This window comes from Rutidosis leptorrhynchoides, chromosome 1, assembly GCF_046630445.1.
Source record: "Rutidosis leptorrhynchoides isolate AG116_Rl617_1_P2 chromosome 1, CSIRO_AGI_Rlap_v1, whole genome shotgun sequence".
Classification (NCBI taxonomy): Eukaryota; Viridiplantae; Streptophyta; class Magnoliopsida; order Asterales; family Asteraceae; genus Rutidosis; species Rutidosis leptorrhynchoides.
The window spans coordinates 229,142,671-229,159,759 of record NC_092333.1 but is presented as its reverse complement, the minus strand read 5'-3'; positions in this window follow the sequence as shown (position 1 = coordinate 229,159,759).

The window sequence follows — 17,089 nt, the reverse complement described above, 5'->3', positions numbered from 1 at the left end:
GGCATAATGAAGAAATAATGAACACAATAAAATTTGTTAGAAAACAAATTAATACTGTATGAGAATTTAGTTAAGAATCCATGCTAACAATATCTTAGCTAACTATTCCTATATCCTTTATGACTATTTCTTATAATTTACTAGTCTTGGTTAATCCCGGGATAATCTAATATAATCTTCGAATTAAATAAGTCGAATAAATCTTAAGACACATGTACACAATACGTCGAGATTACTTCAAAGACAATAGTTGTACAATGGGTCGTAGATATTACATATACAATATGTCGAATAAATCTTAAGACATATGTACACAATACGTCGAGATTACTTCAAATACAATAGTTGTATAATGGGTCGTAGATATTACATATACAATATGACTTGATTAATTCGAAGATTTTATATTAAACTATATATGGACTATTGGACTATATTTGGACTACTAACTGTGGACTACTAACATTGGACAATTAAAAGGTATAAAAATATTGATTATAACATATAAAACTAAATATTTCTTCGAGTTTGTCACTTGATTTCATCGTAAACATCATATGAATCTTGACAATTACAATCAGCATTCAATCATCTAAAAAGAGAATCTTCTCGAAACACCCCAAATTGATAACCATTGATTCAGTTATGGTAACCTTAAATGCAGAGGAAACAGCAAAATTGTAGATGGTCTTAATGGCCAAAAGTTTGACGATAAAGAATGGAGTGTTAGGAACACTCGATAGAAAATGTGGTACTGAAAAACGGATTGAGCAAACCATGAAGAAGACCAAGGACAAATACAAGGACCAAACCCTATATTTAAAGAATTCAGATAATTCTGTATCCGATGAAATCTCTAAAGAATATCTTGCTCTGTACTCATGTTAAATCTTGCGAAAAATCTTTCTTCATCAACCTTCTATCTTAGAAATTCTGAAAATATCATCATAAATATCTTCGATATTTCTGAAGATATTTTCATAAATTTTCTTGTTCGAAATTATCTATCTCTTCGTGCTATCCGTGTTACATAATAAAGGAAACTATTTTAGTTTCTTTATTATGTAAAAATTCGAATTTGAATTATGAATAATTTCTGGAGAAGTGTTGAGAATTGAAGCATGAGTTAGTATAATATAATGGCACCTGGCCAACGTGATTATATTACAGTAAGTCATGCTAAATTTCTAATGGAACACGATGATTCACAGACTATACCATCATCATGTACTATGTTACATAACTCTTTCATTCTACTTAACCTCTGAACATATCAAGAAATTATATTCTTGATAGTTCTATCCTCAGTGATTCTGGTAATATAACAAATCAAATCGTGCTATTACGTTCCTCTCTGCTTAGAACGTTAGGATCATTCGAAACTTTGCACCTACAAATTCTGGCCCATTACTCGATTTACTAGAGGTCGAGAAGAGAATAAAAAGGCAAAGAGCTCCAAAATATAAGGGAATATATAAAGCCCAACAACAACAATTAAATCACAAACCGTGCACATTAATACGGATAGCAATATAAAGACACGGGAGTATGATAAACACAATAACCCCAAGAGCATAGTAGAAATAAACAGATTCCTTGGGTGGTAGTTGAAATAGAAGAAGGACAGATACGATAGTTAAGAAAATATCATGGATTAGAACTGGATTAAGCATTTTTACAATCTTTTGGATGTATGAACTGAGGAAGGAAAGTATGGGAATGGTGAGAATAATGGAACGGAAGAGTTTAATTTATAATGAAAATGTCAGACATAGTAATCATGACAGATCACTGCATTTAATTAAAGAGATCCTAATTTCCTTAAATGCCGGAGAATCAGATCTTATTCAGATTACGAAGATTTCTCTAAATCCCATGAATTCCGGAATTCAACCCTGATTACGTTAAAAGCTAAATCTTTACTTCTTTATTTCACTCTTTTATGATAGCTTCACTCGTACTTTTCGAGTAATTATCTTATCTTATCCATATTACTCAGCAGTAATAAAACTTTATTTATCAACTCATATTCGTCTGGAAAACATTCTTACTATTAGCCATGACGATCTCGACCAAATTTCGGGACGAAATTTCTTTAACGGGTAGGTACTGTCACGACCCGGACTATTTCCTACGATTCACGAACTTAATCTTAATATGGTTTTGACACGATAAGCAAAGTCTGTTATGTTGAGTCTCAAAAATTTTGAAGCTATATTCATATATTCAAATACCCTGTGACTATTTCCTACGATTCACGAACAGTTGGTATAAAAAAATGTGCATATGTATAAATATAATTATAAGTGTATAGATTAAATTAAATTAATGTAATACAAATAAACCATTCAAATTGAATTGAAAATTTAAAGTAATGTATAAAATAATTGAATTACTAAAAAAACGAATATATTATATAATTAGTATTACGTACAAGTTAAAATATAGTTGTTATAATTACTATTAGTATTATTAAAATAAATATATTAATATTAATATTCATAATAGCATGACATAAATATGAAACCAAATATGTATAAATTATTAGATTATTTTTATTAATATTATGATTATCATTCAATAATATCTATACTATTAAAATTGGTATTATTATTAATGTTATTAATAATAGTATTATATAAAGTATATATTTATTCTTGTTGTTGTTATTGTTAATACTATTATTATCATTAATAAAATTAATAAATTTATAACTAATAATATTAGTTGTACTATTAATAATATTAATATTTTTTTTATGTGTGATCTTTATTAAAATCAGTGTTAGAAATATTATTTTTATCAATGGATAGTATATAGATATAAAAGTTGATATATATAAATTGATATAGTATTATTATAATTTGCAAAATTGTTATTAATAATATCATTGTTATATATTCTATAGTAAAGTAATTACTATCATTATCATTAGTAATAATATAATTATTAGTATCATTATACTTGTATTACTATTAGTTGTAATATTAAGAGTATTATTAATACAAATATAAGTATTAAAAGATTAATTATAATCCATAAATAAAAATAAATAAAAGAGAAATATAAATAAGAACATAAAAACAGATATATGAATACTAATACATATACTGTTATATATAAATATATATGTACATAATACAGTTATAAATATGTTTATATATAAATATTTATACATATATATATATATATAAAAATATGTGTAAATACAGTTAATATATATATACACCGTATACAAACATAGAAAAGTTGTATTCAGTTTCCAATCGTTTTCACGCTGTATGTAATTTGTTTTCTGACTAAAAGATCGTACCAATTAGGGGATAAAGCACAAACATAATTCCAAAATCTGTTTGCAATCCCTTTCTCCTTTAATTTTTTTTATTTTTTTTTGGTATCTGATGTAAAATCCTGTCAACACTAATGATTTATATAATACGAGCATTACAAGAGGCTATGAGATACCAAACAATTTATGTTATCAATTACCAATCACTTACACCATTAGCAGCTCCAAATTATCGATTTAAAAAAAAATATATATAGGAAGAACAAGCTGACTGCCCTGTTCGTGTAACTTTTTATCAAGAACTCATTTTCGAAACAAATTTTAAAAACTATAAATGCAGTCTTCTTAGGAAACCTTCACGTAAACTATATGCAAAACCTTGGCTCCCAATTCATGTTATCAAGTGTTAATTTTGGAGTCAAAGTTAAGTTTCAAAAAGTCAAAGCTTTGTGTTCTTCATCAAATTTGAATCTGTTTTGAGGTTTTAAGTTCGATTAATGATTCCAATAGTTTCTATATAAGATGAGAAAACTATTTGGTATTATAATCTTTTTCTATAAAGCAATAAAACTAAAAAATCAAATTTTTTTTATTTAAGTCGACGAATAGCAGCAGCTATGCTGTTTCAATTTTTTTTTTAAACCAATCAATCATAAATAAGTATCTATAGGTTGGATGTTAAGCTCTAAACTCGATTATGTAAAGATTAGTAAGATTAGAAAATGAGTTTGAATGGATTGAATTAAGTGAAGAAGAAGAAGAAGATGAACACAGTAGATTATGGGTTAAATGAATTTGGTTGGGAGTTAAAATCAGAAAAACTGGATTGGAGGAGTGGTCGTGGGTGTTGTCGGGTGCGCGAGAGGTCACGGGTTCGAGCCCGGTATGGGGCAATTCTTTTTACAGAAGTTTTTAAAAGGGTATAAAGCTTTTATTTTTATTTCTATTATTACTATTATTATTATTATTGTTATGATTGTTATTATTATTATTACTACTACTACTACTATTATTATTATTATTATTATTATTATTATTATTATTATTATTATTATTATTATTATTATTATTATTATTATCATTAATTAGTATTATTGTTATTATGATTATTTATTATTAATAACGAAGTAATTATTAATATAATTTATGATATTATCATTATTATTACTAGTATTATCATTTAAAAATTTATTAGTATTATCATTTCTAATATTATGGTTATTATTAGCATTATTATTATTGTGTTGTTATTGTTAGTATTAATATTATAATTTCAAGACTATTAAACATGTTAATAAGACAAATATACAATAAAAGATGATATATTAAAAATTATAGAAATTGGTTATAATTATATGAATACATGTAAAATTATAATTATGATTAAAAATTAACGTTATAAAAAACTATAGTCATTAGTTTATAAATTAAACACGAAGGTTATGATTATTATAACTATGAATATACAGGTTTAATAATATTGTTAAGATTAAAAATATAGAAATTTTGGATATAAATATTATTATGAAAATTATTAAAATCTTCACTAAAGTATGTTTTTTTTAAAAGAATTATTATAATTAATATTATCATAGTTATTTTAATAAAATTTAGTATTATTATCATTATTAATATCATTATTAACATTATTATTATCACTTTTATCATTATTGTAAAGTATTAATATTAGTACTAATATTAGTATTATCATAATTATTAATTTCAAACAAGTAATCCCCATATAAAAAAATATATTTAACTTAACTATATTAACAATTATATATATAAAATGAAAATATATAAATAATGAAACTTATAAATTATTAAATATATAAATTACATCACAAATAATAATATATATTTATTCAATTACGATTATATGTATTAATGAATATACAAATGATATACGTTCTTGAATCCAAGGCCAACCCTGCATTGGTCAGTTTCGTCGTATGAATATTTTTACTACAAAATATTGGATTGTGAGTTTCGTTATTCCCTTTTTATATATTTTTGGGCTGAGAATAAATGCGCTGTTTTATAAACTGTTTTACGAAATGGACACAAGTACTTAAACTATATTCTATGGTTGGATTATGAACACCGAATATCGCCCCTTTTTAGCTTGGTAGCCTAATGTGATGACTCGTCCAAATCCCTTTAGACGTAGTACATCATTCATCGATTTCATTGCGAGGTATTGATCTCTATATGATACGTTTTGTAAACATTGCATTTTTTTGTAAGACACACCATAAATGAATATATAAAATCCAAAGTTTTTGAAATCTGATGTATAGACAATCCCCGTAAATAATAGTTTACAATAATACATTCATTGACAATACAGTCAAAATACGATACATGGTGATGATTTTGTGAATGCAAAGTTTTCTCGAATAATGTACATAGCTTGTATAACGTATAAGCAAACAGTGGAAGACTTCTAGGGACCTGAGAATAAACATGCTTTAAACTGTCAACACAATGGTTGGTGAGATATAGGTTTTTAAGTCAACATAAGATATAATAATAGACCACAAGATTTCATGTTATAAACGTTTCTGCAAAGATATTCTATATGTTTGTTGAGCGCCCAGTAACTATACTTAACAGATGTTTTCCGTGCATATTCCCTTTTCAAAGTTATCTCTACACCATACCAAGTGTAGTAAAACGAAGTACTAAACACCCGTTATGAACTAGTGCTAACTAGCCCGAGTGGGGTTGTCAAACCCAATAGATCTATCAATAGGATTCGCGCTTACATGTTAACCACATGTAACAAATAGTTACCAGACTATTAGGAATATATACAAAGGTACAATTCAACATAGAATATATATTTAAGTACTTGTGTCTATTTCAAAAAACAAAAGCTGCATGTATTCTCAACCCAAAATATTTGTAGAGTTTAAAAATGGGACTATATACTCACTGTCGTAAAAGTATAATTTTAACAAGTTTTCAACTTATTAAAAATATGGCCGTCGTTCTTGAATTCACGAACCTATAACAATAATAACGATTCAGATAATAATACATGTGAATAAAATTAATATAACAAGTTCATAGAATACTTATATAATAATTTTTAATATTTTATGTTAGTAGTCCATTGTTAGTAGTCCTTTGTTAGTAGTCCATTGTTAGTAGTCCAAAATAGTCCGAAAAGTCCAAAATAGTCCGAAAAGTCCAACAGTTCAATAATCGGTATATATATATATATATAATCTTAAAATTACCCCACGGCGTATTGTGTACATATTGTTTTGCATCAATCCAGAGACGTGTTGACTTAGGATTTATCAACACGTATTGTATACGTGTTGTCATGGAACGTACCATGATTATTATATATATACAATCTCGGAATTAACCAAGATTATAATATTTTTTTATACTAATGATAACATGTCCAAATATATATAGGATATAGGAAAAGTTAGCAAGGATATGGTTAATATAGTTTTTTTATAAGATAAATTTCGTCCATAAAAAGTTAATTTTAGCAGATTTTGTTTTGCTCGCCAAATATTCATTACAACTCTGTTTAAAGTGAATCAAATTTCTATGGATTCCTTAAGAACCAATTCGAAAAGTTCAGCCTAAGTAGTAATTTTTAGAGTTTTACCCTCTTTTTGTGCCGGTGGTCAGATTCGGAAGAATCCCGGCATCCACCCGATATATGATTTTTGATAAAATACTTCCACTTTGTATAAAATCATGAAAAAAATTACTGGAAGTCTTAATTATATATTTTAACATATTTCTAAAGTCTTAGCCTCGAACTCAAAGTCTAAGATAGGTTTTTAATTCCCAACCCAAAACAGCCCGCTTTTTACCGAATGGAGATTAAACGATATATGTTAAGTTTCAAGGTGTTCTTCATATGTACAAGTTATAAGTTCTTATATTAACTTAATATAACATCATAATACATATAATATATAAGTGTTATTAGAGTTAAGTTAGAAAGAGTAGATTAGTTTTTAAACAAGTTTAGAATCAACTAAACTATGTTCTAGTTTATAAACTCTTATACAGATAGCTATAAACATATGAATTAAACAAGAGCTTAGACAAGGTTAATACCTTGATTTTGAAGCTTGAACTTGCTAGAAATAGATGAAGAACAAAGAAAGGGATACTAGAACTAGAGAGAGTATGTGTGTGTAAGTAAACTTGAAGTAAAAAATAGAAAATGGAATGGTAAAAATTTGATCAAATATGGTGTCTTTATATACTAGTTGTAATTTTGTTGTTTTGTGAAAAATATCTAGTATAAGTTAAAAACCATTAAGTTATGCATGACATAATACATCAATAATTGTAGATTTCTGTTGGTATATACCAATAGTAAATACTTCTAGAAGTTGCGTATAATATGCGTATAAATACCATATAAATACGTAATTGTAGATTTCTATTGGTATATACCAATAGTAAATACTTCTAGAAGCTGCATATAATACGCGTATAAATACCGTATAAATACGAGTAGAATTCTTGAGAAAAATGAACGAAAATACGAATATAGCTATCCTTTATCTGTATTTGTATATTATAAAGTGTATTCAATACTTTTAAGGATGTATTTATAATCATAATACATTGTATGTAAATACATTTTAACTTAAGTTAATTACGTCGTTTAAATAGTAACATATATATTGTTCGAAAACTCTTTAAATTAGTAGTATGAAAATGTATATATAATACCTTGTTAATATACTTAATGAGATATTTAATTATCATATTTTCAAGTTATATATATATATATATATATATATATATATATATATATATATATATATATATATATATATATATATATATATATATATATATATATATATATATATATATAATTAACACAAGTTATGACATTCGTGAATCGTAGGAATAAAAGGGTGACCAAAAGCTTGTGTAAAACTCTTTCCAGAGGTTCAAGACTTACTAAAATTCATTTCTTATCAAGTCGGAATTATTAAATCATGTAGATAGTATAATCAAGTAGTCGGAAAAATCCGGGTCGTCACAGTACCTACCCGTTAAAGAAATTTTGTCCCGAAATTTGACAGAGGTTGTCATGGTTGACCACAAGAATATTTTCATGAAGAATATGAGTTAAAATTTAGAGTTTTATCACCATCGAGTAATATGAATAAGATAATTCGATTACGCGAAGAGTATGAGTGAAGCTATCGTAAAAGAGTGAAATAAAGATTCGTCTTAACTTTGGACGTAGTCATGGTTGATTTTCGGATTTCAAGGAATGTAAAGAAAATCTTCGTAATCTATAAAAGATCTGATTCTTCAGTAATTAAGGAAATTATGATCCTCTTTGATTAAAAGCGGTGACCTGTCTTGATTTCTATGTCTGATATTTCGCTATAAATTAACCTCTTCCGTTCCATTATTTTTCACCATTCCCATACTTTCTTCCCCAATTCATACTTCCAAAAGATTTTGAAAATGCTAAATCTAGTTCTGATCCTTGATATTTTTCTGGTTATCATATCTGTCATTCTTATTTTTTCATCTGCCACCGGAGGAATATGTTTACTTCTACTATTACCTTTGGGTTATAGTGTTTTTAATTCTCCCGTGCCTTTATATTGCTATACGTATTGATATACATGGTTTGTAATTTCTGTGTTGCTGTCGAACTTTATATCTTCCCTTATATTTCGGAGTTTCATCCTTTTATTTCTTTCCCAACTTTAAGTAAGCGATTAAGACATTTCGGATTCGTAGTTTAAACCTTTGAATTTCGAATGTACATGACTAATGTTCCAAGAAAGAAGTTGTAATAGTACGATCTGATTTGTTAAATTACCAGAAGTCACAGGAAAAGATAGAACTATCAAGAAAATATTTTCTTGATATGTTTAGAGCTTAAGTAGAATGAAAGAGTCGTGTAGCGGTATATGATGAGTGTAAGATCTGTGAATCATCACGTTCCATTAGAAATTTAGCATGACGTACTGTAATATAACCACGTTAGCATGGCGCCATTATATTATACTAACTCATGCTTCAATTTCCAAACACTTCTCCAGAAATCATTCATAAATTAAACTCGAAGGTTTTAGAAGTTTAGAAACTAAAACAGTTTCCTTTAATATAATACAGATAGCGCGAAGAGATAAATAATTTTGGACAAGAATAGTTATGAAAATATCTTCAGAAATATCGAAGATATTTATAATGAAGATATGATGATATTTTGAAATTTCTAAGATTGAAGGTTGATGAAGAAAATTTTCTGTAAGGATTTAGAATAAGTAAAGAGCAAGGTATTCGCTAAAGATTTCATCAAATACAGAATCATCTGAATTCTTTAAATACAAGTTTAGTCCTTGTGATTTGTCCACAGCCTCCTTCATGGTTTGCTCAATTCGTTTTTCAATACCAAAATTTTTCTATTGAGCGTTTCCAACACTCTATTCTTTATAGTTTTTGCTGCTTCACCAGTTTTTCAAAACTCAGAGAACTAATTCACCGGTTGGGGTGCTTTTCAGAATTTGAAGTTCGTAAGTCCAGGAAATAGATGTTGTATGTATATATATAACTGTTGACGTAGAAACGTTGTGAATTTCGAGAATAATAACTTATGCTTCCCGGTATTTGGTATGGCAATTGTCGTTACATGATGCAGATGAGTACATAATAGGGTTTCAATGAATGAATATCGTGATTTTTTGGAGAGACTTACGCCAAAGAGTAATGAAGCTGCTGATACATTTACTGTTAATATGGTGGAATATAAAAGGTTCCCCAGTAATAAAAGCAAAAAGGCAAACGTATATATCAAGATTATAATAGGGCTAATCCAAATGAGAAGTCGAAGTTGACTTGTTGGAAGTGTGATAAAACTGAATACTTTGAAAAAGGATTGTAAGGTTATTTTTGGTAATAACAATGTCAAAAGATCTAGCACAGATACATGTTAGGCTGTTATTTAGTTACGAGAGTTTTCCAGGTGTATGAATATATTTGTACATCTTTTTCGTAGATAACGTGTGGTTGGTTCATCCTCTTGATTGGTCATCAGTTGAAGTATTTTCAAGAATCAAGAAGGGTTTGAACGCAGGTTGTAATCGTCAATATACACAAGATGTTCAAGATGAAATCATTTAGGATTTTGAATGAAATGAATATATTCCTGGGTTTTATGAATAAGAGTGACGTTCTCTTGCAGTTTTGAATTTAAGGTATGGTTTTGAAAGATGTAAGGATCTAAGAGTGAAGTTATCTGTTATATCTTGACTTGAATTCTGATCTGTCAAAATCAGAATATGTAATTGAATTTGGATGGGAATGGTTGTTCTGATTTCTATGGAAGAATATATATCGTTGTGGAAGTAGTGAGTATAAATAATGATTATCGAATAATTGAAGAGTATACAGTGTAACATATTAATTGTGAACTTAAATATTTCTCAGGTATTACCTACCCGTTAAAAAAAATTTCACAAATAATATTTTGTACAAGAGAATTTTTATTACAGTCTTTATGAAAATATATGTATATATATTTTCTTCAGATGTAATACAGATTTAATGAGTTAATATTAACCTCATTTGATTTTTGGCTGGAACTAAAATTGAATAATCTCTAAAACTTTAGATAATCTTCGTAGAGTATTTTGCTAATGTAATCAATACTTCGTTATTTAATCTTATTGACATTCCTCGGTGAAAGATGTTGATACTCGTGGAATTCTTGTGAACTTCGCAAGGCACGAATGATGTTTTCTAGAAGGTTTCAAATACATCGGAAATGAAAGTGTAAAATCAAACACGTAATTGCATAATACACTTGGTTTATCGTGAAATAGAATTTATTGAGTTGATGCAGAGATTATAGTTAATGATTGTTAAGTTGTTAAAGAAGGATGTACATCATAGCATATTAGTAATATGAATTAACCGAGTAGTATATACCCTTTAAAAATTCATACGTAATAGCTTAGTACGAAAAGATAAATTATGGTTTCAAAATTTATATATATAAAATATACATATAAATTCCTTGAAAAGAATGAGTTAATATTTCATAACTCAGTAATACAATATACTTAATGTTTGAGGTGTTGATATCTGCGATGGTTATGGAGCTTATGGAGTTTGTGGTGCTGCAGGTTTTGCTGGTGTTGGTGATACTGCTGGTGATGTTGGCGGTTCTGCTGGTGGTGCTTGTATAACAAGTCTAGCTTGTAAGTCACGCATCATTCTATGTCAGGGTTTCTACTCTACCCTCTATCATTTCTATCCCTCCAACCATCTGATCTACGATTAGAACCAGAATAAATAATCTATAAGACTTTAGAGATTACATAATCGCCGCGGAATATTTCTCCAATGAAGTTATGAATCAATACTTCATCGTTTGTTGGTTTTCCTTGGTGTCTTCGAGGCGTATGATGTTGATGTAGAATGATATACATGTAATGGCCCGTCCAAATCCATATGGACGAATACAATAACATTTGGTCCCATTGCGAGGTTTTGACCTCTATATGATACGTTTTACAAATATTGCATTCGTTTTTAAAAGACAACTTTCATTATAACGATAGTTGACAAATATGCATACCATTTCACAATATAATCAGACTATAAATGACTTAATCTGTCATTTACTTTAATATAATCTTGTTGAACTCAATGACTCGAATGCAACGTCTTTTGAAATATGACATGAATGACTCCAAGTAATATCTTTAAATTGGGCAAATGCACAGCGGAAGATTTCTTTCATACCTGAGAATAAACATGCTTAAAAGTGTCAACCAAAAGGTTGGTGAGTTCATTAGTTTATCATAAATATTCATTTCTAACAATTTAATAGACCACAAGATTTTCGTTTTCATTTTCATTTCCATAATCATTATACAGGCATTTCGCAATCTGCATAAAGATAAAATTATTCATATGGTGAACACTTGGTAACCGAACTAACAGGATGCATATAGAATATCCCCCGCATACAGGCATTTCGCAATCTGCATGCTATATACCAGCCGTCGCAATCAGTATATATCAATCGAAGTATTAAAGCATTCGTAACCCGAATGGGACGTGTCAAGGTCCGTAGATCTATCTTTAGGATTCGCGTCAATTAGGGGCCATTTCCCTAATTCTTAGGCTACCAAGCTAACAAGGGGCGATATTCGGTATTCATAATCCAACCATAGAATATAGTTTCATTTACTTGTGTCTATTTCGTAAAACGGTTTATAAAACAGCGCATGTATTCTCAGCCCAAAAATATATATAAAAAGGGAGTAATGAAACTCACTTTCACAAATTTTATTCGTCGAAAATCAGACTTAGCCACGGATCGATTCACGAACCTATAACAAATATATACATATATATCAAAGTATGATAAATATATTCAAATCATATTTTTATTTACGTGTTGATGATTTAAGTTGTCAAGTTAGCAGTCCAACGTTAGTAGTCCAATGTTATCAGTCCAACGTTAGTAGTCCATATATATAGTTCAATACATCACCCTGGAATAATCAATACGCATTGTAAATATAATGTCTAAGACTCAATCACAACCCATTGTACAACTATTGTCTTTGAAGTTATCTCGACGTGTTGTGTACATGTGTCTTACGATTTATCTGACGTAAATATATTGTCTAAGACTCAATCACAACCCATTGTACAACTATTGTCTTTGAAGTTATCTCGACGTGTTGTGTACATGTGTCTTACGATTTATCTGACGTATTGTATATATATTGTCTAAGGTTTAATCACGACCCACTGTACAAACTGTTGTCTTTGAAGTTATCTCGACGTATTGTGTACATGTGTCTTACAATTAACCAAGACTAGTATAGTACAAGGAAATATGTATAAATACATGTATAATACAAGAAAAGTTAGCTAGAACATGGTTAGTATAAATACATGTATAATCCCGTAGCTATTTTGGTGATTTCTAACCAATCTTGTTTTGCCCATATCTTCTTCGTTATAAATCGGTTTTGAGTGATTCAAATTGCTATGGTTTCGTAACGAACTTTAGTATTCAGAACTAAACTAAAAAAGTAGTGGTTTATAGTCGAAGTTACAGGTTACAAGTCCATATTTGAAAGAGGTAGTCATTTCCGTCGAAAGAACGACATCTTGATGACCATTTTGAAAAACATACTTCTACTTTGAGTTTAACCATAATTTTTGGATATGTTATCATGTTTATTTGAAATATTATTTTCTCAAAATACAAATCTTTAAATCAAAGTTTAAGATAGTTACTTTTTTTAATTATCCAACCCAAAACAGCCCCCGGTTTTACTACGACGGCGTATGTCCGGTTTTACGGTGTCCTTCGTGTTTCCAAGTTTTAACTCATTAAATTAGCATATCATATAGATATAAAATATGTGTTAAGTTATTTTTAAAAGTTAAGTTAGAAGGATTAACTTTGTTTGCGAACAAGTTTAGAATTAACTAAACGATGTTCTAGTGATTACAAGTTATTTTCTTCAAATAAGATGATTATATAAGTATGAATCGAACGATGTTATGAACATCATTACTACCTCAAGTTTAGTAGGTAAAACTACTGGAAGTGACAAGAAATGATCTAGCTTCAGAGGATCTTGGATGGCTTGAAAGTTCTTGAAGTAGAATCATGACACGAAAACAAGTTCAAGTAAGATTATCACTCGAATTAAGATAGTTATAGTTATAGGAATTGAATCAAAGTTTGTATATGAGTATTACCTTGATTTAGAATGATATATTACTGTAAATAAAAAGGATTTCTTGAGGTTAGATGATCACTTTACAAGATTGGAAGTGAGCTAGTAAACTTGGAAGTATTCTTGATTTTATGAAACTAGAACTTGTAGAATTTATGAAGAACACTTAAAACTTGAAGATGGAACTTGAGAGAGATCAATTAGATGAAGAAAATTGAAGAATGAAAGTGTTTGTAGGTGTTTTTGGTCGTTGGTGTATGGATTAGATATGAAGGATGTGTAATTTTGTTTTTATGTAAATAATTCATGAATGATTTATACTATTTTTGTAATTTTGGATAATCATTCATGCTAGTTTCCAAATGATGGTTCCCACATATTTAATGACTCACATGGGCTACTAAGGAGCTGATGATTGAGTGTATATACCAATAGTATATACATCTAGAAGCTGTGTATTGTACTAGTACGAATACGGGTGCATACGAGTAAAATTGTTGATGAAAATGAACGAGAATGTAATTGTAAGAATTTTTATTAAGTATAAGTATTTTGATATATGTTCTTAAGGCTTTCAAAAGTGTATTAATACATATTAATACAATACATATATATACATTTTAATTAAGTCGTTATTTCGTCGTTAATCGTTACTTGTATATATTGTTTCGAAACCCTTAAGTTAGTAGTCTCGTTTTATGTATATATTTCATTGTTAATACACTTAATGATATACTTAATTATCATTATATCATGTTAAACATAATGTATTAATATATCTTAATACAATACATATGTATTTATTTTAATTAAGACGTTATTACGTCGATAACCGTTACATATATATCTTGTTTCAAATTTCTTAATTTAGTAGTCTCATTTTATGTATATAACTCATTGTTAAAATACTTAATGAGATACTTACTTATCATAATACCATGTTAAATATATATATATATATATATATATATATATATATATATATATATATATATATATATATATATATATATATATATGTCCATAAATATATATCATCATGTCGTTTTTACAAGTTTTAATGTTCGTGAATCGTCGGACAAACTGGATGGTCAAACGTTTACATAAAATCCATTTCAATTAATCAAGTCTTAACAAGTTTGATTTTTTTTAACATGTTGGAAACATTTATATATATGTAAATATCAATCTCAAATATATACATATATTTATATACATATCTTATTTACAAATAGTGGTTCGTGAATCGTCCGAAAAAGTCGAAGGTTACATGAACACAGTTCCAAATTTTTGAATTTCAACTTAACAGACTTTGCTTATCATGTCTAGATCATATAAAGATTAAGTTTAAATTTGGTCAGAAATTTCCGGGTCGTCACAGTACCTACCCGTTAAAGAAATTTCGTCCCGAAATTTGGTTACGGAAAGTTTGATAATGGAAGTAAAATTATTCTTGTATCAAGAACTATAACTTGAATTCTTATCATGAATTCGATCGTTCATATAATCATTATCAAGGAAATAGATTAATGGAGTATTTTAAATACCTTGAATGAGTCGAGTTCCGTTTATGAATAACACGAGTTCAATAAATATAGAGTTTTTCATCTTTGCGAAAATATGAATAGAACTATTCGATTACGCGAAGAGTATGAGTGAAGCTATCGTAAAAGATGGAATTAAGGAAATAAAGTTTCGTCTTGATTTTTGACGTAGTCACAGTTGATTTCCGGATTTCAAGGAATGTAAAGAAAATCTTCGAAATCTATAAAAGATTTGATTTTTCAGGATTTAAGGAAATTAGGATCCTCTTTAATTAAATGCGATAATCTGCCTCGATTGCTCTGTCTGTTATATCCACTATAAATTGACCTCTTCCGACTCATTATTATCACCATCCCTACTTTCTCCATCAATTCATACATCCAAAAGATTATGAAAAATGCTCAATCCAGTTCTGGTTCTTGACCTAATATTGACGTTTGCCACCATTATCCTTCTTTTCCATCTCCCTCCGGAGGAATTTGTTTATTTCTATTATGCTCTAGGGATTGTTGTATTTATCATTCTCCCGTGTCTTTATATTACTATACGCATTGATATACACGGTTTGTAATTTCTGATTTGTTATCGGGCTTTATATTTTCCTTTATATTTCGGAGCTCCATGCTTTTGCTTTCTCTTCTCAACTTTAAGTAAAGCGATCAAGACGTCACGATTTTGTAGGTACGAAATTTCGAATGAACATACCTAATGTTTTAAGCAGAAAGGAATTATAATAGCACGATTTAATTTGGTAAATAACTGGTATCACGGAAAAGATAGAACTATCAAGAAAATATGTTCTTGATATTTTTAGAGGTTAAATAGAATGAAAGAATTGTGTAACATGGCACACGATGGCGATATAATCTGTGAATCATCATGTTCCATTAGAAACTCAGCATGACTTACTGTAATATAACCACGTTGATCAAGCGTCATTATATTATACTAACTCATGCTTCGATTCCCAACACTACTTCAAAAACATTCATAATCTAAACTCGAAGTTTATAGAAATTTAGAAACTAAAATAGTTTCCTTTAAGATGTAACACAGATAGCACGAAGAGATAAGTAATTTCGGACAAGAATATTTATGAAAATATCCTCAGAAATATCGAGGATATTTATGATGATATTTTTAGAATTTCTAAGATCGAAGGTTGATGAGGAAAATTCTTCCCCAAGTAAATAGAATAAGTAAGGAGCAAGATATTCGCTAAAGATTTCATCGGATACATAATCATCTGGATTCTTTATGTATAAGTTTAGTCCTTATGATTTGTTCGCCGTCTCCTTCATAGTTTTGCTTAATCCGCTTTCTAGTATCAATTTTCTGTTGAGCGTTTCCAACACTCTATTCTTTATCGTCAAACTTTTGACTGTTAAGGTCGTTTACAGTTTTTGCTGCTTCTTCATCATTTTCAAAACTCAAAGAAGTAATTCGCAGGTTGGGTGCTTTTCAGAATTCCAGAATTGGAGTACGTAAGTCCAGGAGATAGACGTCATATGCAAGTATA